Here is a 24452-nt window from a genome sequence, read left to right as displayed (position 1 = left end):
TGTGTGTGAATATATATATAAAGCAAATATCTTTGTTTTCTTCCCTTTCTTATTACCTTACCATGAAACTGACGATATATTGAATTTCTGTCATAACATTTTAGTATTTTTATTTTCCATTATAGTATTTAACTTACTGAATATCAAGGGGAAAGTAACAATCACCCCAAAATTTTACCTTCTCTTCCCCTGGAAGTTTTAGTGCATTTTCAGTTGTATGCAGGATAGTTGTATGATGTTAGGTAGAATTATGACCTTGTGTTGTCTTTATTTAGAGATTCAGTATGGCTAAAGAGATGTGTATAGGTGCTTGGTGGATAAGCAATGAACTTGTACTGGTTAATTTTATGTGTTAACTTGCCTAAGTCACAGGGTGCTCAAATATTTGTTTGACTCTTGTTTTGGTTTGTGACTATGAGATTTTTCTGGAGGATATTAACTTTGGTATTGGTAGACTGAATAAAGTAGATTGTTCTCACTAAAAAAAAAAGAATATTCATGGAATGTTGCTTGATATGGCCACGAGGCTGGGGTGTATGGAGCCAGCTGGTTTCCAAGCATGGACTGAAGTGCCCCTGCTGGGCCACCCACTGCAGTAAGGCTCTATAGTGCGCAGTGTGATAACATGGCTTTGGAGAAGGGTGATATCATGCAGTATCTGTCTGACATACCTTCTGGAGAAACATGTTTCTCTGTCTCTCTCTCTCTCTCTCTCTCTCTCTCTCTATCTTTCTGTCTTCTCTCTCTCTGTCTCTCTCTTTGTCTCTCTTTCTCTTACTCTCTCTCTCTGTCTCTGTCTCTCTCTCTCTCTCTCTCTCACACACACACACACACACGCTCACAATCACACTACACAAGACACCTAACCCCCAAGCCTCATGCACACACACCCACACCACCCAGGGGCAATGCATTGGTTTCCTAGGACTGGAGACACATGCACATAGTTTCTCACCTGGAGTCTGCTTTTCCCCACACTCCCAAACCTCAGTCCTACCAGGAACCTGGAATCAGATGGCTCTCCAGACTGAGGACAGTAAGGACATCCCCCCACCTGCCTTACCATCTAGAGTTTTTCCTCAGCAAGGGACTGATTCCAGAATACGTACCACTTCCACATGGTTCTGGGGCCACCTGCATTTACAGAAAAGAACACACCCTGAGAGTCAGGTCATATGCATACTCTGTCATCACTGGTTCTCTTGGTGACTACTGAAAACCAAATGAGAATCAGCAGGAAAGACAAAGGCCTGGAAAGGAAGCACAGCGTGCACCTGTGGAAAAGGCATGAGCTTTTCCTGGGGGATGAATCTCTCAAATTCCCTGAAGCACAATTACAAAACTCTTAATTCAGGGAGGAAAAACCGCTTCTGAGTAAAAGGTCCCCTACCACACAGTTTACAACCTCCCCTCCCAACACCCCAAGAAAATGGTACCTCACGTCTAAAAACTACACTGTCATGTTGTCATAGCTGAACTCACTTCAAAAAGAGGAAACTCAAATAAGAAACATTTCTTTTTCAGGCAAAGACGGCCAGGCTTACCCTGGATGTGTTGGGCCACAGTGCTTTCTTGCCAAGGTCCTCCTTGGTAAACTCTAAAAGGACACAGAGTAAGTGTCAGTCCATTGTTGGTCCTACTTGGGAATTACTCTGTGATCATTGTTGATATGGACATGGGACAAGACTGTATGGGAGTGACTGGTTAAGAAGCATGGGCTGAACTGCTGCTGGGCCATTCTCCTTGGTGGGTGAGGAAAAGCAAACAAGATGATGAGAAAACGAAGGAGAAACAGACCTTTGACTTTCTAGCTTAAGGCAACCTGGTTGATGTGAGTCAGTTAGTCTACAAATAGGTCACCTGGTTGCACACTGTGGTGTCGTGAGGGAGCCCCACCCCTCCCTCTGCCCCACAAATAGCAAAGTCTCTCTATTTGTTCTGCCAGGACTAACCTCCTCCAACTGGCCATCCGAATGGGAGACAGACTAGAAGACACAGAGTACCTTCCCGCCACAGTGCTCTATCTCATGAATGACTCAGAGTGCTCTGCTTGACTTGAACGACAGAACAGTGGAGATGGATGTGGTTGGTTAAACAGCATGCAGTTGCCAATGGCAAGATTTGATTCCTTCTGATGGTTGAGTAATTTACAGTGTATCTATATTACAAACTGAGGGCTGCTGAAGGGGGGGTTGGTGAGGGATGTGGTTGGTTTAACAGCATGCACTTGCCAATGACAAGATTTGAGTCCTTCAACAGTTGAGTAATATTCCCATATATCTAGAGAACACACTGAGGCTGCTGAAGTGGGGGGATGGGGTAATTGGGTGATGGGCCTTAAGGAGGGCACTTGAAGGAATGACAACTGGCTGTTACCACAACAGATGAACCACTAAGTTCTACCCCTGAAACTACTAATACAGTATATGTTATCTAATTTGAATTTACATTAAAAAAGAAAAGCCTGCAGTTGGCTATTGGTGAGCCCCCTTCTTCATGGAAGGAGATGCAGAGAAGAGAAGCAGCAAAGAAGGGAGAAACAGAGTCCCGGCTTTTCCATTGAAGGCAAAGGTACACCTGAAACAAATGGAATATGGTGTGTCAACTCAACTACTTCCATTAAAAAATAATAATGATGAAAAATAAAGACACCCTAAAGACAGTAGTCCAAAAATTTAAAAATATGAAATAAATAAAAATAACATCATTAAGATCTTATGGTATTTTTCCATCCAGTGTGTGTCTCATGTATGTGTTCACTGAGTCAGGTGGCTCTCCGTGCTAGTAGTAGTCATCCACTAATGGGATGGTCCTTTACAGTGGGAGGCCTGGGTTCCCCCTGACGTCCTCTACCCCAGCTCTGTAAGAGAGGTGCAGGAAAAAGAGTGGACCCTGGGTTAGTAACTAAATGTTACTTGGAGTTCTTATTTGTCCTTGTTGCTTGGGTGTGTCATTGCTAGCACTGGAGGCTTTCTGGGGCTCAGGGGGATCACACAATCAAAGAGCACTAAACTATCTCTTGATTCCCGTTTGGGGCCAGCCTCTGAGAAGTGAACCAACACTGAGAGAGATTTACCAGGTTTTTCAATGTTGTGCTTCCCAGTCTCAAAATCTGTGAGCTGGACAGACAGTTTGGACCTTCTGTGTGCTTTGCACACTAAGGGCTATGCCCAAGTCTGCCCTCCATGTGACCACTGAGGCCACCTCATGATGGTAGACAGTACTTGGGATCTCTGTAGACTCATGCAGTTCAGATATATACACAGGCCTTGGAAAGATCCTGCATAGTTTCTGTTGAACCCATGGCTCAGAGCTATGCTTATCAGTGTAGTAAGTGCAGTTCAGTATCTCAGAGTAGCAGCATGGGCCCAGCCACCTGCGTGCACATTTTGGCATTTCCACTTAAGAGCTTGTGTGCTTGGGCACATTCAGCTCTGTGCCTCAGTTTCTCCATCTGAAGAGTGCCCTTAGCAAGCAAAGTACTGCATTGGTGGTGAGGGTTGAATGGTTAGTGTAAGTAAAGCATGCCATGGAAATGCTCAGGAAGGTTCCTTGGAGGTGAAATGTCTCATCTGAGATGCCATAACTTCACAAAACTCAGAGCTGCAGTCAAACTCTGCTGTCCAAGCTCCCAGGCCAGTGCTTTCCCCACGACACACACCTGCTTTGTCTAAAAAGGACTCCTTTATGTTAAGCCAGACCCGGTGTTTAAGGAGTCACATAAAGGTCTCAGAAATGCTTTTGCTGACTGCCTGAGGACACACTACGTGGCCATTTCCCAAAATAATGTACATGATGCTTCCAGAATGAATTAGTTGCCTGACCTGACAGCTATCTGGTCAAACTTGACGAACACCAGTTTACTGGTGGGAGAGAGAGCTTATGTACCTAACATACTCGTGTTCTACAACGTGTGAAACTCTATCATCTTGTGTGATTTCCTCCTCCTACACGTGAGCACCTCACTTGAGGAGCACCTCAAGCTAAGACCTGCTGCCCAGTCATGCGAATGACAAGAGCTTCGCCTTTGCACAGCGCTTTGGATGCAGACTCAGGGGACCTGACCTGTGCATTACCTCACAACCACATGAATAGAGGCTCGTGCTTTTCTAAAGCTGGAGCTCCATGTGCACAAGGATGCAATTGTCTACATACAGAAATTCATATGTCTCTTCATCTCAAAATGTTACCTTTTCTTTTTTCTATTTTACTAACTCCCTATGTACATGCGTATCTATCCATCTCAGTCAATGGGTTTCTTGGTCTGTCATTGTGTGTGAAAGGCTGAATAATCAATGGATATATGTAAAGACACATATATTCTCTATTTTCACTAGTCCATACCTCTGGGAGGGTAACACGTTGAGTGAAAGCATATGGCTGATATTTCTGTAAACCTCTAACTTAGGATAACAGCCAATGTAAAAGGTGGAATGTCAAAGAAAACATGTGTTTTGCTACGTAAGCTGACATCTAGACACAGGCTTCTTGGCTGTTTTTGGAGACCTGGTTATATGAATGGAAGCAGCGTGTGCCCAAATATCTTGAAGTCAAGACACATTTCAGGAGAAGGGAGATTGAAGGCACATGAAGACAAAAGTAGAGGGCTCCACATGCAAGGATCATGGCAATCACTGTCCACCCTGTGAACAAGAAAAAGCCTGAAGACACTGAAAAATCAACCACTCTCGGATCCATGGAGAGGGGAGGACACAGGACAAACCATGGCCCTGAGGAGACAGGAAAGGGAACACAGGGAATCCAGGTTTCCTGGAGCACAGACTCTCTAGCAGAATATACTGTTTCTCCAGCTCACCTGGAACATTCAGCAAGACACCACATGCTGGGCCATAAAACACACCCCAACACGTCTCAAAGAGTAGAAGCAATACTACAGCTGCTCTCAGACCTCTATGAAATTAAACTAGAGCTCAACCACAGCAAGAAATCTTGGGAAATCCCCAAATAGCTGGAGATTTTTAAAAAATGGTCAAAGAGGGGGCGCCTGGGTGGCACAGTGGTTGAGTGTCTGCCTTCGGCTCAGGGCGTGATCCTGGTGTTGTGGGATCAAGCCCCACATCAGGCTCCTCTGCTATGAGCCTGCTTCTTCCTCTCCCACTCCCCCTGCTTGTGTTCCCTCTCTCGCTGGCTGTCTCTGTCTCTGTCAAATAAATAAATAAAATCTTAAAAAAAATGGTCAAAGAGGAAGTTTCAAGAGAAGCTTGAAAAGATTTTGAACTAAACAAAATGAAAATATACGTTGACAAAAATGTATGCAAAGGCAGTGCTTGGGAGAATTTATACTATTGAATGTCATCATGTTGGAAAGTAAGAAAGATTCAAAGTGAATAGGCTTCCTCCTTAGAAAACAAGGCAAAAAAGAGTCATGTCATATAAAGCAAGTAAGAGGGGAAAAAATAATATAATTGCAGATACCAATGAAATGGAACACAAAAAACTCTCAGACAAAATCAACCAAACCAAGACAAAAGCTGGTTCTTTGTAAATATCAGTAAAATGGATAAAGCTCTAGCCTGACTAACCATGAAGAAAGAGGGAAGACACACACTAACATCAGATGAAAGAGGAGACGTCACATTGAAAGGATTCTAAAGGAATACATGGAAAAGTTCTAGGATTCCTGAAAGGAAAGAGGCCAATTCCTTCAAAGTCACAAAACTACCAAAACCCACTGAAAGGAAATAGATGATCTGAACAGGCAGGTATCAAAGACATTTAACCAATAGTTAATACATTTCCCAGAAAGGAAGAGCTGGCCCCAGATGGTTTGACTGGTGAATCCTATCAAATCTTACAACACAAAACACAGTCTTGCTGTGTCATCCAGCCATCTCACTCCTAGGTATTTACCCGGTTGAGTTGAAAACGTGTCCACAAGAGTGCTTCTATCGGCTTGATTTATGAACACCAAATCCAGAGGCGACTAAGCCGTCCTACACTAGGTGAACGGAGAAACAACTGGCAATACACCCTTACGATGCAATACGATTCGGTAATAAACAGAGCTGAGCTACCGGAGCACATAGCTGGCTCACTCAGTTAAGCATCCAACTCTTGATTTGGGCTCAGGTCATGATCTCAGGGGCATGATATCCAGCCCCAAGTCAGACGGGTTCCCTGCAGAGCGTGGAGGCTGCTGAAGATTCTCTCTCCCTCTTCCTCCAGCCCTCCCCACACACTTTCACTCTTTCTCTCAAACAATAAAAAAGAGATTAAAAAAATAATTGAGCTATCAAGTCACAAAAAGACATCTACAAATGTGAACTGTATAGATAAAAGTGAAAGAAGTCAGTCTGGAAAAGCAACATGCTTTACGGTTCCAACTAGATGACATTCTGGAGAAAGGAAAGCTATAGAGATGACAAAAGGTCAATGGTTGTTAAGATTTCTAGAGAAAGTGCAAAGGCATGAATAGGTTAAACACAGGATTTTCAAAGCAGTGAAGTTACTCTGTACATGGTGGATACACGACTTTACGCATTTGTCAAAACCCATACTCCTGCACAACACAGAGCAGACCTTCCTAGCGATGCTGGCCTTCAACGAGTATTAACATCGCTACACTGGTTTGTGATTCGTGACATGTGTTCCACACTGATGAAGCTTTTAAGGATTGTGGAAATTGTGCGCCAAGGGATAAGGATGATAGGGAAACTTTTTATATTATCTGTTCAATTATTATCTTAATCTAAACCTATTTGAAGTAATAACGTCTATTCATTAAAAATAATAAAAGATTTATTTTTCCTAATATTTAATAACAGACTAATGTCCATTCATTAGCTTCATTATACCTACTGTGAAATGTGAACAGACTTGAGTTGCAAATGTCATTTGACTACTGTGGTTATAAACAAATGAGTGACCAGCTAAATTAAAATTTTCACATGTGAAACAAAAATAATATGGCTTGGCATTTTTGTCTTAAGTATGGGACACTGAAAACTAGTGTAATGATTCTTCTTCTTTTTTCTTTTAGAGACAGAGAGTGTGAGCAGGGGAGGGGCATAAGGAAAGGGAGAGAGAATCTGAAGCAGGCTCCATACCCAGCATGGAGCCCAACACGGGGCTCAGTCTCATGACCCTGACATCATGACCTGGGCCAAAATCAAGAGTTGGACACCACCCAGGTGCCCCTAGAATAATTATTCTTGAATTAACTTAATGAATGAATTTCCACAGTACCTTCGACAGGGTCAGAAGTGGGGTGAACCTTTGGCTTTATTCTCCTGGCCAGCTTCCGGAGACCTAGAGAAAATATGGATTTTTTTTTCACTTTTGTTTTTTGTTTTCTCAGAGACCCTGGGAAATGCATGACAACAGAAAGAGCTGTTGACATCTTGCTATCAGAATACCATAGAAAAAGGAGTGATAAGTTCATCAGAGTTCAAACTTTTGATCCCATGGTTCATCATTTGCCTAGCAAAGCCACCTGAGTCAGAGAGGGCTTTAGGAAGGTCTTAGGGTTCATATAGCATTTAAATACCCCACAGAGAATGTAAACTGATACAGTCACTATGAAAACACAATATGGGACTTCATCAAAAAAATTCACAAAAGAACTACCATTACACCCAGCAATCCCACTCTTGGATAAGAAATCCATTTGAATTCAAGTCTAGATTTCAGAGAAATATCTGCCCATGTTCGGCAGCACTATTTACCAAAGCCAAGCTATAGAGACTACTTAATGTTGAGTGGGGGAGCCGGGACAGGAACGGAGTTGGTTCCTTGGGGAGAGAGGTCCCAGAACACCTGACACCTGCCCAGACCCCTGAGATCAAGCCCTGCAGCCCTGAACCAGGGCTCCCTCATCTCTTTCTCATATCCTCCAGCCCCAAGTTGTCTGTGGGAGACAGTGGATGCCCTGGGGGAGGTGCCTGAGCCAACAGCAAAGTCCAAATCCTAGCTTACCTTTGCACATCTAGGTTTCAACCCCTGACCCAGAACACAGTGCAGATGCCCCTTGACAAGCCCCTCTGAAGGGCCAGGGGAAGCCCAACTGTGGCCATCCTCCCACAGCATTCACCCTACTAGCTGTCTGATGTGGAGCCTTCCCCGGGACCAGTTGAGCACCCTCAGGGACCAGTGGTCTGCGGGGCTCCCAAGCTGATTCAGAACCCAGGACTTTCCAAACTAATTGTCACATGACAGCTCTACCAAGAATTTGCTTCCCTTCAACTGACCAACCCTTGCTGAGCAGTTCCTGTGAATTAACTGGGAAAATGGCCACCTGGGCTAGTGCTTTGCTGGTTTAATAAATTAAGCCTATGACCTCTAGTATCTCACTGGTATTGATCTAAGTAGGTCTCCAAACTGCCTGGGCTAAGGCCTGGCTAAGAGTGAACCGGGACTGTATTGGCTCTGAATGGGCACCTTCCCTGTTCCTTCCTTCCTCCCCCAGATCCAGTCTTTATAGACTCCCCATCCTTCTCTAGACCCTGCAGTGGCAGGGCACCAAGCCCCACCTCCTTTGAGAGGGACCCCTCAGGGGCGCCTGTGTGGCTCAGTGGGTCATGTGTCTGACCTGGTTCAGGTCATGATCTCAGGGTCCTGGAATCGAGCCAGGCCTCTGTTTCTGCACTCAGCTTGGTGCCTGCTTGTCCCTCTTCTCCCTCCCCCCCACATCCCCCTTACTCACCACTCCTGCTCTCTCATTCTCTCTCAAATAAAATCTTTTTTTAAAAAATCAGGGAATATACAAAGGACACATAGAGAGGGACCCTTCCATACCCACACCCTGGAGAAGCTCCCCCGTCACGACTCTCCATAAGGATCACCCAGACCTGCTTTTGCATTTAAATCTATCATCTGCTGTATACTATTTTGCACGTGATAATAAGCAACCTTTTATTGAGAGACTTAGATTCAGATATAAACACGACTTTCTGTTGCATTTCATCTCACATCCTTTGTGAGGAAGCTCATCAATTGTTGACGATTTGTCAATAATGAAGTTCTATCATTGAAAACCAACCACCATTATTCATTTGATGCTGTTTGACTTCTAGTCTTGCTTTGCGAGGCTATGTGTATATAGTCATGAAGCATGGCCTCTCTCCATGCTTGTACTTACTAGCCAACAATGGGAGAGCTCCAGAAGGAGCAAAGGCCCCCACTAGAGCATGGACACTCCCTGGCCCAGCTGGACAAGTGCGTCCAAACAAGGATGATGGACAGCAGGCTGTTATGAGTGTTTGAGTTCTTGTTGGTCACTGTCCCTAAAGTGTGTAGTTCATGGCATTCAAGCATTTTTTAGGGCTTATAGGGAGAATGTTATCAAATCTACACCACTGTGTCTGCGATTCTTTTCTCTCTGTTTTTAAAATAGGCTCCATGCCCAACATGGGGACTGAACCCACGACCCTGAGATCAAGAGTCAAATGCTCCACTGGCAGAGCCAGCCAGGCACTGCCCAGCATGCTCCCTATTCTTATTCTATTTGTGCCATGCCCTGAAGAGTGACCATGCCATGACACTGATTGGCCAGGCACTGACCAGCTCTGGACAGAAGGTTAATCATGAGCTGGTTCTTTGAGTCTTATTTTTCCTTGTCCCAGGAGTGTCCCTAAGCTCACAGGATTTCGGCATGTCTAGGGCTTACTCATACTGACAATGCCATCAAATACCATGAAAGGGTCTCCTCCATTCTGACCAGATTGAGGTCAGGTGCTGAAGAGTAGTCCAGCGTTCAAACAGAGTTTGACTGGCTTGTCCTAAACGGTGCCTCCAAACCCTCAGAATCTTCGAACTGAACACAATCATGGCTTCAAAAGGACCAGGCTTTCTATGTCCTTTTCAGATGAATGACTATGGCAAGATCTGGACTTCTATGGCTCAAGAGCTTCCCTGGGCTATGTGACCACCGAGCTGACCTCATAATGACAAACAGTGTTTGGGATTCCCCTTGGCTCAGGGAATTCCTGACATCCACGCAGATGCTAAAGCTTCTTTACACAGTAACTACTGATCCCATGGTTGAGTCATAAGTGCAGTTCGGTTCAGTAGTTAGAGCATGAGCACTGGACTGCAGGCCTGGGTTCACCTCCTGGCTCCTTTACTTAGAGGAGTTCATGAACCTGGTCACATTCATCTCTGTGCCTCCGTTCCTCCACCTGAGGAATAGGGAGAGGAAACAAATCATCGCATAAGTGTGTGATGAGCATTGAATGAATGAACACCTGTCACATGGTCAGAAAGGTGAATTAGAGGGTCTAGATCTTGTTTGAGATCTCACAATTTCAAAAGTTCCAGAGCTGGATTCAAATCTGGGAGTCTGAGTTCCCAGACCATTGCTCTGTGACACACAGCTGCTTTGCCTAAATACAAGCATTTTACCCCAACACGATTTCTTTTGGACAGAATCAGAGGCAAACAACAACAACAACAACAACAACAACAACAACAGCAACAGCAACAACAACAAAAAGCAAACAAGCAAATCTATTGCTGTCTCCCTGAATCCACTCTCTGGGGCCCTTGTCCACAAATATCCATGACTGTTCTCTAGAATGTTCCAGTTGCCTGTCTTAAGGTCAGCAGATCAAATGAGATGAATCCCAGTGTAAAGGAAGGGAGGGTCACTGTTACAAAGTCTTGTGTTTTCAAACATGTGAAACAATGCCATCTTGCATTATTTATTCCTCACAAAAATAGAAGTGCCTCCAAACAAACTAGGAGTTCCTGAGACCCTTGTCAACTCATAGAAAAAAAAAACATAGCTTAGCTTTTGGGAAGATATCTGGATGAAAGTTCAGGAGAACTAAGAAACACATTACATCAAAACCACTTTAATGTAGACACGTTCTGTTTTCAAGCTACAATCCTATGTGCAAATGTATGCAATCATCTATATATACATATATACTTATATATATATAATGTGTGTGTCTCTGTTATTGTGTCTACATCACCTATTTTTCTTTGTGCATCACTAATAATCTGTGTACTTGGTTATCGATCACTCATTAACTCGATCCATTAACCAGTTACCCATCTTTCACCATACATTAAAGGCCGGCTATTCATTGCGTCACCGAGAAATAAAGGTCATGCTATTGTCACCATACTTACGTCTGAGGCGCTGAATGGGACGGGTGGTAGCATACCTTTGAAATCTCTAGAAAATGTCATTTTGGATAACACCCAAAGTTCTTAGAAATGGAAATGTGTGTTTGGGGGTCATAAATTGAAACGTAGACTCTCATATTCTGAGGATCTCTTTGGGGCAACTATTGATAGGAACGAACCCACATGTCCCCAAAATCCTGAAATCCATACCCCTTTGGGGATGAATGGTACAGGGCAGACATTGTAACACACTGAGAAAACAATGATAAATGTCCTCCATATCAACCTTTCTGGGTTCACTCTAAATTTCAGAAATGCATAATGTGAATATAGAATTTAGGATGCTTAAAAAAACTTAAACGAGGGGCGCCTGGGTTGCAGAGCAGTTAAGCATCTGCCTTTGGCTCAGGGCATGATCCCAGCGTTATGGGATCAAGCCCCACATCAGGCTCTTCTGCTATGAGCCTGCTTCTTCCTCTCCCACTCCCCCTGCTTGTGTTCCCTCTCTCGCTGGCTGTCTCTATCTCTGTTGAATAAATAAAATAAAATAAAAAACTTAAATGAACATAGACACTGCCGTATTTTCCCCCCTTGAGAACCTAGGGGTGACAAGTGAGGGGTGCAGGATATCATAGGAAGTAGTCCATTGTTCTCCATGGAGGACAAAATCCAAGGCTGCTAGCTCAGTAGAACCACCAACAGTAGAAATCAAGGGATAAAACAAAACTATAAAACATATGTAGATGAAATTGGGAGAGAGGAAATTTTCAACAATGAGAAAAATGGTTTGAGAAAGAGTTAACTGAGTCATAGCAAACAGCATTCAGAAGATCATTATGAACATACCATCACAGCAGGAACCACAGCAGGAACCACAGCAATTTCCCATTCTGAGTTGGAGCAGCAGAGCAAACACCAATCTGCAGGAATGGGTCAGCTCAAAGAGTCCCAGCTGGAAAGGACAGCAGAGGTGTGGCTCAAGTCACCATGGCGACAGTGTCATCATAGACCTTTCAGAGTCAATGCAGCTGCACAGTGGCCAACTTCTGGTGTCAACAGGGGCCTGTCTTCACAGACAAGGGGGGCATGGGAGAGTAAACTTTTTGTTTCAAAAGTTGAACCCCAGTCTCACACATTCTCACTCTTTTTTTTTTTTTTGAAAATAAACGACATGAGGGAGGATGACCTGCCACCCCCCCCCCCCCAAATAGAGTCACTAGCCAAACTTCAGGGTGAAGAGGGAAAAGAAAAACAGATTGAGAATAAATAGAGGTCCCACTCTTGATTTAAAACACCATCCCCACCCATTCTATCCTCCGGAGTCACCAGACATTTCTAGAACAAAGTTTAAAATGGGTCCCAGATGAAATGAAGAGCAGTGTTCACAGAAATTCCATTCTTCAAATCATATTTCTCTAAGCATATACTAATGAAATCATGTCATTCTCTCACCATCTATGCATACTACCTGATTTTTCTCTGTGTATAGCGGAGAGGACGTACTTAGTTACCTCTCAACCTTTGTGAATTTCTTGGTCAGTATGCGTATGTAAAGCAGACTCTTCCCTGAATAATGAGGGGGGAAATATCACTGTATTTTCACCACTGCATTTCTGTAATAGTGAATGGGTCGAGGGCAATACATACAACTAGTACTTTTCTAAATGAAGTATTTTAAATACTCCCCAAAATGCAGGGTTCAGTGTGTGTTCTGGCTCATGGATGGGCACTCAATAGACACAGGATTTTGATCTGTTCATGAAAAGTAGCAATGGAAACGGAAGGAACCAGCTCCAAATATACATAAAGAAGGAAACCTTTTAGAACAAAACCGAGTGCCATGGACTTAACCAAGCAACTACAGTACATGGTAAAAAAGTGTTTGTAGTCGGGGAACCTGGTGAATCCTTGGACTCTGAATTTTGACTCAGGTCATGATCTCAGATTCGTGAGATCAAGCCCCAGAAAATAATGGCATAAAACAACCCCTTTACTTTGGTAAAGTACTACTTTGGTAAACCTGGTCACAAGGTTAGGAATTCATCCAGGACACAATGCTGACGTTAGAAAATGAAAGGTTTCAAATATCCACACCCAGGATGATCCCCACTAGGTAGAACTTGGGGTCCATGAAAAGAGCAGCCCTAGGCCCAGTGCCAATAAATAAATGAGGGCTTTCTATTTCTCAAATCCACAATCCAGAATCCAAGTTTTGCACGCAGTTGGCACTTCCTGAGTTAGTGAACAGATTCTTTGCAAATGCCCACATCTATTCTTTGCATGTTCCCCAGATCTACTTCCCAGTAGGGTGGCCAGAGGGCAACCAAGGGGAGTCCATGATGCCAGTTGTGTAGCTGAACCTCTCAGCACCTCTTTCGGATTCTATCTGAACCAAATGCCCACTTTGGACACTCCTCAGGGTAGCAGAAATCATGAGGTTGTGATTGGGTGTATCTACATCTGAGGTCATACCCATTGGAGAGAAAAAACAAATTCAGCCACTGGTCAGAATGCAGAGCCTGGACATAGAAGAGGCCCACATATTCCTTTTGCATTTCAGTGGCTTCTCTCTGCTCTTTCCACAGTCAATAAACCTTCCCACAGAAATCTGTCCTGAACATCAAACTCAGGACTCAATTAATGATGCCTATAAGAGAGACCTTGCCTCACGATCATTAAGCAGTGAATCAGTAAAAATTTTGTAAGGAGGGAAATAAGCAAGACCAGACATAGGGGGCATTGTGATTTTTGAAGCCTTTAATTTTGTTTTTGCACTCTGGGGTAGCCACATCCTTTTCCATATCAAAAGGTTAAGACACACATTAGTAGTATCATTTTCCCCCCACAAAGCCAAGAAAAAGGACAAGACTGTGTTACGTGTCTTGTGAGGGAAATCAAGAGTCGAGGCAGGTGCTTTCCATAGGGAATAGATTCCACCTGAGGTTTGACATGGCAGGGAGACCTTCCACAGGGCACCAATCAAGAGCCCAAAGGAGGTGGGGAAGCAACAGGAAAGGAAGAGCGTATGAGGCAATCGCTCCTCCAAAGAATAGATTTCTCACAAGAAACCGATCTGTCCTGATAATGGACTCTGTCGGGTGGCTCACTTGTGTCCAGAGCAGGACTCAACCGTCAGTCTTTATCAGAGACCTACCAGGTCACTCTACTCTGCACTTGGGACTGAGGGGCACAGGCCCATAAAATGCCCAAAGTCAGATAATTCCCACCTTTCGTGGGGAACCAACTGTGATATCACAATCTCTGACTCCTTAGTGAGGAAGGGGGCAGTAGGGTCGTTTCGGCATCCGTGGCTTCACCTAGGGAATAGCTCTCAGCTAGGCTCCAGATCTTTGATCTTGGAAACCAACTTCCCCTACTTCCAGTGGAACCTGACTCCATTCTTCGAAGAGACCACAGAGCACAGAGGACCCCCATGGGGGGGCTTTATGCAGTCAATTGGTGCAGTGGAGGGAGGAGATGTGTTCATGTTTCAAGTACACCCGTGTGTTCTATTTCCTGACACCAACCACAACCAACTCCCCAAGTTCTCCAACAATTCAATTCATACTCCATGGATTTCAGTGCTCAGTCCCACAAGTCTGTCCCCACTGCAGAGGCCAGTCACAAATGGGATGTTCAAGCTACCCACACTTCTGCCCAACCACAAGGTCAGGTATTCCCTCAGACCCCCTCCTTAGGGTTGATAATTTCACAAGAATGACTCACATCCACAAGTGGATGGATAAAGAAGATGGGCTCCATGTATACAAAGGAATATGACTCAGCCATTCGAAAGGATGAATTCTTACCACTTACATTGACCTGGACGGAACTGGAGTGTATTATACTGAGTGAAACACAGCAGTCAGAGAAAGACAAGTATATGGTTTCAGTCATAGGTAGACTCTAAGAAACAGTGCAGAGGATCATAGGGGAAGGGAGGGAAAATGAACTGGAGGTCATCGGAGAAGGAGAAAAACCATGAGAGACATTTAAGTATATGAAACAAACTGAGGGTTGCTGGAGGTGAGGTGGGTGGGGGGATGAGGTAATTGGGTGATGGGCATTAAGGGGGGGCACGTGATGCGATGAGCACTGAGGGGTGTACGCAAATGATATATTATTGAACACTACATCTGAAACTAACGATGTACTATATGCTGCCTAATTGAATTTAAATTTTAAAAAAGGAAAAAACAATTATAAATACACTGTAATAAAAGTTATGTGAATGAAGGGGAAAAAAGATCGACTCAGAAGTCAGGAAAACATTTTACTTACATCGACCAGTTTATTATAAAGAATACACCTCAGGAAATGCCCAATGGAAGAGATGCGTGTAGTAAGGAAGGTCTAAAGGGGGTGGGGAGTGGTGGAGAGCTTCCACGCCCTCTCTGGGGGAAAATCACTTTTCCACAATATTAATGTGTTCACCAACCTCTTGTTCAAGACTCTTTATAACCCAACCTTCAGCCCCCTCCCCTCACAGATGGCCAGTGGCTGGGGCTGAAATTTCCAATCCTTGACTCCCAGTTTGGTCCTTCTGGTGACCAGCCCCACTGTGATGCCATTTCTGGGCCCCGCCCTATGTCAGCTCTTTAGCCTAAACTCTGGAGAGGTCTGTTGGAGATTTTATGACTAACAAAAGGCTCTCCTATCCCTCAGGAAACTGCAAGGATTTTAGGAGTCCTGTGCCAGGAACCAGAAATAAATTTATTATTTATTTATTTATTTATTTATTTATTTATTTATTTATTTATAAATTTTCCACAAAGCACTTCTCCAGAAAGGCTAGGCAGACAGGACATTGGCTTGCCTCTTCAAACTACTTCATGGTGGCTTCCCAGAGGGAGATCACCTGGACAGCTGAATGGCAGGATCATCTGTGATTTAAATGCTATTGTTTCCTGAAATCCTTTCATCCTTAAAGTGGAAATACCTAATGGGTCTTAACTAAATGTCCTTTCTAGTGCTAAAAAATGAACACACAGGGGCGCCTGGGTAGCACAGTCATTAAGCCTCTGCCTTCGACTCAGGGCATGATCCGGCGTTATGGGATGGACCCCACATCAGGCTCCTTCCCTGGAAGCCTGCTTCTTCCTCTCCCACTCCCCCTGCTTGTGTTCCCCCTCTCTCTGGCTGTCTCTTTCTCGGTCAAATAAATAAATAAAATCTTTAAAATAAAACAAAATAAAAAAAGATTCTCTCTCTCCTTCCTCTGCCGCTCTCCTCCCTATAAAAAGGATAAAGGTTTCCAGAAAGAAGGCAGGCCAAACATTTACCTATGAGTTTAAACTGCTCTAATTTTTAGTAGTCTTGTGAGGAGCGGGTGGTGAAGATACCCCTCATTATCAAGAGACAGAAATGTTTACTAAACTGAGCAGTTGTGGAATCAGATGGGTCCTTACCCTCTGCTGGGCATTTCATATAGTAGAATGGAGGAGGGGGTAAGCCTGGGTGGGGACAGGGAAGAGGAAAGAGCTGGCATAGTTTCAGACGCAGTACCACCTAGCGGCCGGCTGTGTTTGCGACCACTGGACTCACCAAAAGTTCAGGTGTCACTCAAGCCCAAAAACCCACCAGGGCTTTCTCTATTTGAAGAGAAAAACACAAAATAAGTGAGGCACAACAACAAAAACCTCTCAAATTTCTCTGAGGGTTCGCCAAAAAGGATATTTAAAATATGTATAATTTATGAACTGTTTTTATGACCTTCCCATATTTTAAATCTCACATATATTTGGCTTTAGGGTTTTGATACACCTGTATTTTTATATTTCACTGTGCAATAAAACATGGTACCAATAAGAGATTTCTTTTTTTAGTCACTGAGTGGCAATAAAATCAACGTGAAGAATCCATCTCAGAGGATGGGAACAAAGCAGAGCCAAATGCCATCCCCCTTGCTTGGTTCCCCATGATTCCTTAGCAAATAGGTTGTGTGTCCATCAGTCTGGACCTGTGTGTTCTAAATAGCTGAGCTAAAGTGAAAGAGAATTTGTACTGATATTAGTCACGGGTGACTATTAATTAGTAAAGCTGAAGGCTTTAATCTTAAGAAAATATGAGTCGAGTTGAAATTAGAATTTTACCTTCCATGGTGTGGATTAATGATGAAGCATGAATTTTTACAAGTATATATATGGAGTAATATATATGGAGTAATGTTGATGAAGTTAAATACATGACTGATTTTGTCCAGAAGACAAGAAAAAAATTATACTTATTGGCCACAGGCAATTCTTGAGATTTGTAAATACTCAAATTCAAATTTTCTGAACGTGTAGCTCCCTTTGAAATTTTGGTCAATGCTGAATAAAGCCGTTTGTGGCACAAACTTTCTGTCATTAGCAAATCGCTTTTCTCCTAGAATTAAATTAAAATGAATCAGATTCAAGAGGTGAATGCTGGTATGGTAGGTGGGAAGAGAACACTTTCACAGAAAGTGCCCCTTGTGGATCATTCTTGTTCCAGAACTGAGTCACCTTTGGAGGGAGTGGGAGACCCGAGAAGAATCTCACAGAGGACACACCCAATCTTGTGCAATTTTGTTTTTAACTTGTCAGGGTTCTACAAAAGGCAAATATGAGAGAGCAAAGTCTGGGGAATGAAGTATTTTACTAATACGGCAAGTGTTTCTGAGCCCAACTCAATTCCAAGCACAGCATGTGCACCTAGAGACACTGGGGGCACTCAGGCTCTCTGCTCCCGGAGCTGTGGGCAGGACTAGATTTTCAATACCCACGCTGGAAAGCTGATCAAGTCTTCCTTTTCCTTAACCAGATCCTAGGTTGGACTGTCCCACGAGATGCTGAACTGAGCTCCCCATTGACTGCTTCCACCCCTTGGCTACTGCTCCGGGTCTGAGGGGCGGCCAGGTGGGACCAGCTCCCTGAGCTGGAGGCTCTCTCGGCCAAGTCTGGCAGCGTCTGGCAGACGTCTAATGTGACCCACCTGCATCAATCATAACTTTTCTAGTAGCCACACTACACACAGTAAAAGGAGAAAAGTCAAAAGAATTGTAATTGGAAAAATGGTATCACTCCAACATGCATTTACGTCAATGAGACAGTGTTTTAAAAATCTCAATAAAATAATTTAAGTTCTATTTCTTATTCTGGTTTCAGCAACTAGTGTGCATTTTACACTCAGAGCACATCTCAATTCAGGTGAGCTGAATTCCAGGTGCTCGAAGGCCACTGGTAGTTGGTGGCTACGATATCGGACACCCCAGATCTGGTTCATTTCACCAGCTCAGGTCAAAGCTGAATGACCAATTGCACCATTTATCCTAAATAGCATCTCAGATATCAGAAGTTCCGGGCCAAGAGTCATTTATTTATATTTATATTCATATTCATATTTGTATTATGCTGTAGGCCATATCCTTGTAGAGGGATGAGAAATACTAGGTACATGACAGGTCTATGCAAGTAAAGAGGATAAAACCTCAAGCCCTCATGGTCATTTGGGTCATTAGGAAACTCCAGTATACTTCTTATTCCCGAGAGTGGGTCTGGCCGAACATTTTAAAGAACGAAGCAAATGTCTCATCTGCCTAGGTTATCTAGAAAAAGCTATGTACCTAAACTGTGCTTATATCCGCAGCCACTAGTGCATCAACTCATGGCCAAAGGAGCCCCATGGGAAAGGTTTGTCGTGTCCCTTCTGCTCTGTGGTCACTCAGAAGAATGAGATCAAAACACAGGGTCAGTTGGGGGAGCTGGTGTCCAAGATCAGGGATCTGGAGTCCTGGGTTCTGGGACGCACGTCCAGGGACAAGAGGAAGGAATTGGGCCCTGCTAAGTGAGCTGCTGAAACACAGAGTCCAACCCAACTTTCCAGTCCAGAAATTATCCTGTGGGCAAGGAAGCTTCCCCACGGTCCCAGGGGAAGGCAGGGAAGCTCCTCTCTATGCAAAGCTCCCACTGGGGAAGTTAATGTATGTAACTCTAGGTGAGAAAGGACAAGTCCCGCCCTCTGGGCCTGTGAGGAGAGGGAGTCTGATGACAGAGGCTGAGAGTGGGGACCCTGCCCCCACCCCACCTGCAGTACGACCCATCCTGACACCGGCACCTGCACAATGGACAGAGACCTGAAACTGCCCTCTTTTCCTTGCTCACATTCCTTCTTCTTCCTCACTCATCATCAAACCCTGCCTGTGATTTTCAGGTAAAAGCCAATCAGTACACCTCATGTTAGCATCATTACTCTTATGCCTTTATATATTCCCACAAGAAGAGGGGACAGAAGACACTGCTTTTTCAACTATAATACAAGTTGTATTTGTTTTATTTTTTTTTTACAAACGTGGAAAGTGAAATGTATGCAATTTTAATCCTAATTGCTTAACATATTCTGAATTCGCACTGCATGGAATTTCCTTCCCATCTGAGTGCTTCGTTTGGTTCTCATGTACATGAGTCACCTCCAGAGCCTGAGAAATGCTGCCACGAGGTGACGCAGGCCCTCCACACGTCTCCACAGAGGCAAGAAAGGAAACTAACTTGTCCAAATTCCTCTCCTCTGTCAGGGGAGTGACAGGGGCTCTACAGCAGGTGCGGCCCCACCAACACCCGTGCCTGCCAGCGTTTGCCCTGAGAGCCAAACCCTGGAAGGACTGGGGAGGCCCCGGGCAAGCCTGAGGGGAGGACCCAGGGTGGGCCGTTACCATGAGGTGGGGAGCGGGCCCACCACTGTGTAGCTGGAGCAGCAGGTTTGATAGGAGCAGGGACTCTGGCTCTGGTGCTCAGAGCCTCTGTCCTGGGCCTGGCCGGTCCCAGGAGCTCAGTGGGACCGTGAGAGCCATTGTGTGCAGCCAACCCAGCAGACTTCACACAGGCCTCTAGAATTTCCGCCAGCCGGGGAGGGTCTCCGGGCTGCTGCACCTGGGCCTCTCGCCCACGGAGCCAATTGCAGGTTTTATTCTGATCCCAGGACCGGGGATGTGGGTGAGGAGAGGAGGAGAGAGATGTGCTCCAGGGCGTGCCACCCACCTCACTTCTGCAGCAGGACCCGGGAGCAGTGTGGGAGCCCCACAGGGAACATTCTCTGTGCCGCCCTCCCTGGCAGTGCCCTTTCCCCCAGGGCAGACCTGAGGGCGGCCCCTGCAGGGGCTGGTCCGAGACCTGAAGGTGCAGAGGGAGATGGGCCCCGGGGCCTCCCTCACCTGACTTGCAGGGAAGCACTCTGTCTCCAGCTCAAGTGTGCAGGACAGACTGTATCCCACCAGACCGCCTCTGGCAGTGGTCATACCACACCTGACCCGGTAACTCCTCTGCTCAGTTCCTAACACATGAGATTCAAACACGAGCCAGGTTTGCTGCTTGGCAGACGCAGAGCAGGAAAGAGCAGGTCTCAGGGAAAGATCATCTTAAATAGCAGAGCACACCTGAAACCATCCACATAATATCTCCTACTATTTTGTCATTGATATATGAAGAAAACAAGACAAACATCACACATATTTACTTCTCTCTGATTTCACAACCCCAGTCTCCCACCTCAGTCTGCAAAGCAGCTGGTGAGCCAAACTGCTCCTGGAAACCTCCTCCCTGGATTCCTACCTGAATGTAGCTCTCTTTGGGAGGAGGGGGCAGTAAGCAGAGAGAGGAGTTGAAATGGGAGAGCACGGCAGGGGAGAGGGAGGGAAGAAGGAGAGATGAAGGGAAGGAAGGTCAACCACCAGTTTTGATTTTGTGGTTCCTAGTGTGGATGACACAGAGGCGGTCTGTCAGCCCTTCTCACTTTCCAGAAAGTGAATGGAGACTGGATTGTTTGCCAGAGCTCGCTGACATTACGGTGACCACATTAACTCCAGGTAGGTGTAATCTGAGCACTGAGCACGGGCCAGGCTCTTTTCACAAATCAGCTCCTTAACCCCCCACAGGCCCTGTGATCTAAGTTCCCATCCTACCCACAAGGAAACTGTGTCTCAGAGAGATGAAGTGACCTGCCCAGAGCTGCACAGCAGATAACTGGACAGGCTGTAATTCAAACCCAAGTTCCCAGATTCCAAATGCCAGAGACTTGACTGCCACACTGTCCCACTCTCCAAGGAAATTGCTATTTATTGAGCTCCTACTATATGCTGGGCACTGTGTGAGGCATGAGGGATACAGGGATGAATAAGACAGAGCCATTCTATGGGCAGCTTGTCATGTGTCGTATGCACTGGGAACCTCGAGGATACAGCCAACTTGTTCCCAGCATCTAATATGGAGTGTGGCCCACAGCGGGGTCTCAGTTGATGTTGGCTGAAGAAATGCACCCACATGAGCACTTGGTTGCTTTCACTGATGGAGTCCCATGACTGCTGCAAATTTTAAAGCCAGCAAAATGGCACAACCAGACTGAAAACAAGAACTCTGGTGCGCTCACTGGAACCAGACTGACACCGGGAGCTCCAGGAGCACGCGGGGGCGGCTGGCGATGTTAGAAACACAAAGGACAGAGACGTGCGGGACCTGGAAGTGAGGGCTGGGACACCGGGTGTGGGGCACACATCCCGGAATGATGCAGGGTTGAGCAGCAACAACAAAATCAGAGTGAAAGTGGCCAGAACATCAGTGAAGAATGGTCCGTGATCCCCTCTGTTCTGAGACAGAGGCTGAGACTCGGCCACAGCTGCTCTGACTCTCAGAAAATACACAGCAAACTGCCAGGGAAAGCTGCCAGAGAGCAAAAGCCTGGAAATACCGGCTCACAGTGTGCCCATCCCCCTCCCCCCTCGCAGGCAACATGGAGACTCTACCCAAACAGGGTTGCCTGAGTATCGGTGCGGCAGGCCCCTCCCCCAGAAGGCAGGCTGAAAAATCAAGAAGCCCACATCCCTAAGATCCCTATAAAACAAGGGCGCACGGCCTGGGTCCCGGTCAATAATTTGGGCTCTGGACAACCCCGCAACCTCTCCTTATCAGAATGACGAGAAAGAGAAATCCCCCCCAGCAAAAAAAAAAAAAAAAGACAATGAATCTGTGGCCTCTGCCGCAGAACTAAGGGATATGGATATAACCAAATTATCATAACTGGAGTTCAGAGTAAAAATGGTCAAGATGATGTGTAGACTTGAAAAAAGTATTAACGAAAATGTTAATGAGAATATAGAATCTCTAAGGGCGGAAATGAGCGAATCTGGCAGAAATTAAAAATTCTATGAGCCAAATGCAGTCAAAACTAGAGGCTCTGACGGCCAGGGTGAATGAGGCAGAAGAAAGTATCAGCGAATTGGGGGATGGGTTAGTAGAAGAGAAAGCTAGAATAGAATCTGGACTCAAAAAGTCCATGCTCAGGAATGTAGGTTACGGGAGACTACTGACTCAATGAAACGTTCCAATGTCAGAATCATTGGCATCCCCAAAGGGGTGGAGAAAAACAGAGGTCTAGAAGAGATATTCGAATGAATTGTAGCTGAAAACTTTCCTAATATAGCAAGGGAAACAAACATTCGTGTCCAAGAGGCAGAGAGGACCCCTCCCAAGCTCAACCATGAAAAATCTACACCACGTCACATCATAGTGCATTCGCAAATATTAGATCCAAGGATACAGTATTGAAAGTGGCCAGGGCAAAGATATTTCTCATGTACCAAGGCAAAGGTATCAGAATTATGTCAGACCTGTCTACACAGACCTGGAATGAGAGAAAGGGTTGGGAGGGATTTTTAAAGCTCTTTCAGAGAAAAACATGCAGCCAAGGATCCTTTATCTAGCAAGGCTGTCACTCAGAATTGATGGAGAGATAAAGAAATTCCAGAATTGCCACTCATTGACTAATTTCATAACCACGAAACCAGCCCTACAGGAGATATTAAGGGGGGGTTCTATAAAAGTAAAAAGGCCGCAAGAGTGATACAGAACAGAAAGTCACAATGTATAGAAACAAAGACTTTACTGGCAACATGGCATCATTAAAATCATATCTCTCAATAATCAGTCTCAATGTAAATGGCCTAAATGCTCCCATAAAACACCACAGGGTTGCAGATTGGATAAAAAGACATGAACCATCCATTTGCTGTCGGCAAGAGGCTCATTTTGAACCTAAAGAAAAATTCAGACTGAAAGTAAAGGGATGGAATACCATCTTTCACGCCAATGGACCTCAAAAGAAAGCTGGGGTAGCAATTCTCATATCAGACAGATTGGATTTTAAACTAAAGACTATAGTTAGAGACACAGAAGGGCACTATATTATTCTTAAAGGATGTATCCAACAAGTGGATATGACAATTATAAATATATATGCCCCCAATAGGGGGGCAGCAAGATACACAAGCCAACTCTTAACCACAATAAAGAGGCATAGAGATAAAAATATGCTAATAGTAGGGGACCTCAACACTCCATTATCAGCAATAGATAGATCACTTAAGCAAGAAATCAGCAAAGAAACAAGAGTTTTGAATGCCATACTTGATGAGTTGGACCTCATAGATATATATAGAACACTACACCCCAGAACCAAAGAATACTCATTCTATTCTAATGCCCATGGAACATTCTCAAGAATAGACCATGTTATGGGTCACAATACAAGTCTCAACTGATACCAAAAGACTGACATTATTCCCTGCATATTCTCAGACCACAACGCTCTGAAATTGGAACTCAACCACATGGAAAAATTTGGAAGAAACAAAAACACTTGGAGACTAAGAATCATCCTGCTCAGGAATGATTCGATAAACCAGGAAATCAAAAATCAATTTAAACAATCTATGAAGACCAATGAGAATGAAAACAGAATGGTCCAAAACCTATGGGATACTGCAAAGGCAGTCCTAAGGGGGAAATACATAGCCATCCAAGCCTCACTCAAAAGAAAAGAAAAATCTAAAATGCAGTTTTTATATTCTCACCTCAAGAAGCTGGAAGAGCAACAGAGGGACAGGCCTAATCCATGCTTGAGGAAGCAGTTGACCAAGATTAGAGCAGAAATCAATGAATTAGAAACCAGGAGTACAGTAGAGCAGATCAACAGAACTAGAAGCTGATTCTTTGACAGAATTAATAAAATTGACATACCACTGGTAAGACTTATCTAAAAGAATAAAGGACCCAAATTAATAAAATTATGAATGAAAAAGGAGAAGTCACAACAAACACCAATGAAATTGAAGGATTATTAGAAACTATTATCAACAGCTTTATGCCAATAAATTAAGAAATGTGGATGAGATGGAGGCCTTCCTGGAAACCTATAAACTACCAAGACTGAAACAGGAAGAAATTGATTTTTTAAACAGGCCAATTAATTATGAAGAGATTGAGTCAGTGATAAACAACTTTCCAAAAAACAAAACTCCAGGCCCGGACAGTTTTCCTGGGGAATTCTACCAAACATTCAAAGAAAAAATAATA

The sequence above is a fragment of the Ursus americanus genome, unplaced genomic scaffold (assembly GCF_024610735.1).
Source record: "Ursus americanus isolate L20-20 unplaced genomic scaffold, mUrsAme1.1.p SCAF_144, whole genome shotgun sequence".
NCBI classification, from domain to species: domain Eukaryota; kingdom Metazoa; phylum Chordata; class Mammalia; order Carnivora; family Ursidae; genus Ursus; species Ursus americanus.
The sequence above is the reverse complement of the archived record's forward strand: the minus strand, read 5'-3'. Positions refer to the sequence as shown.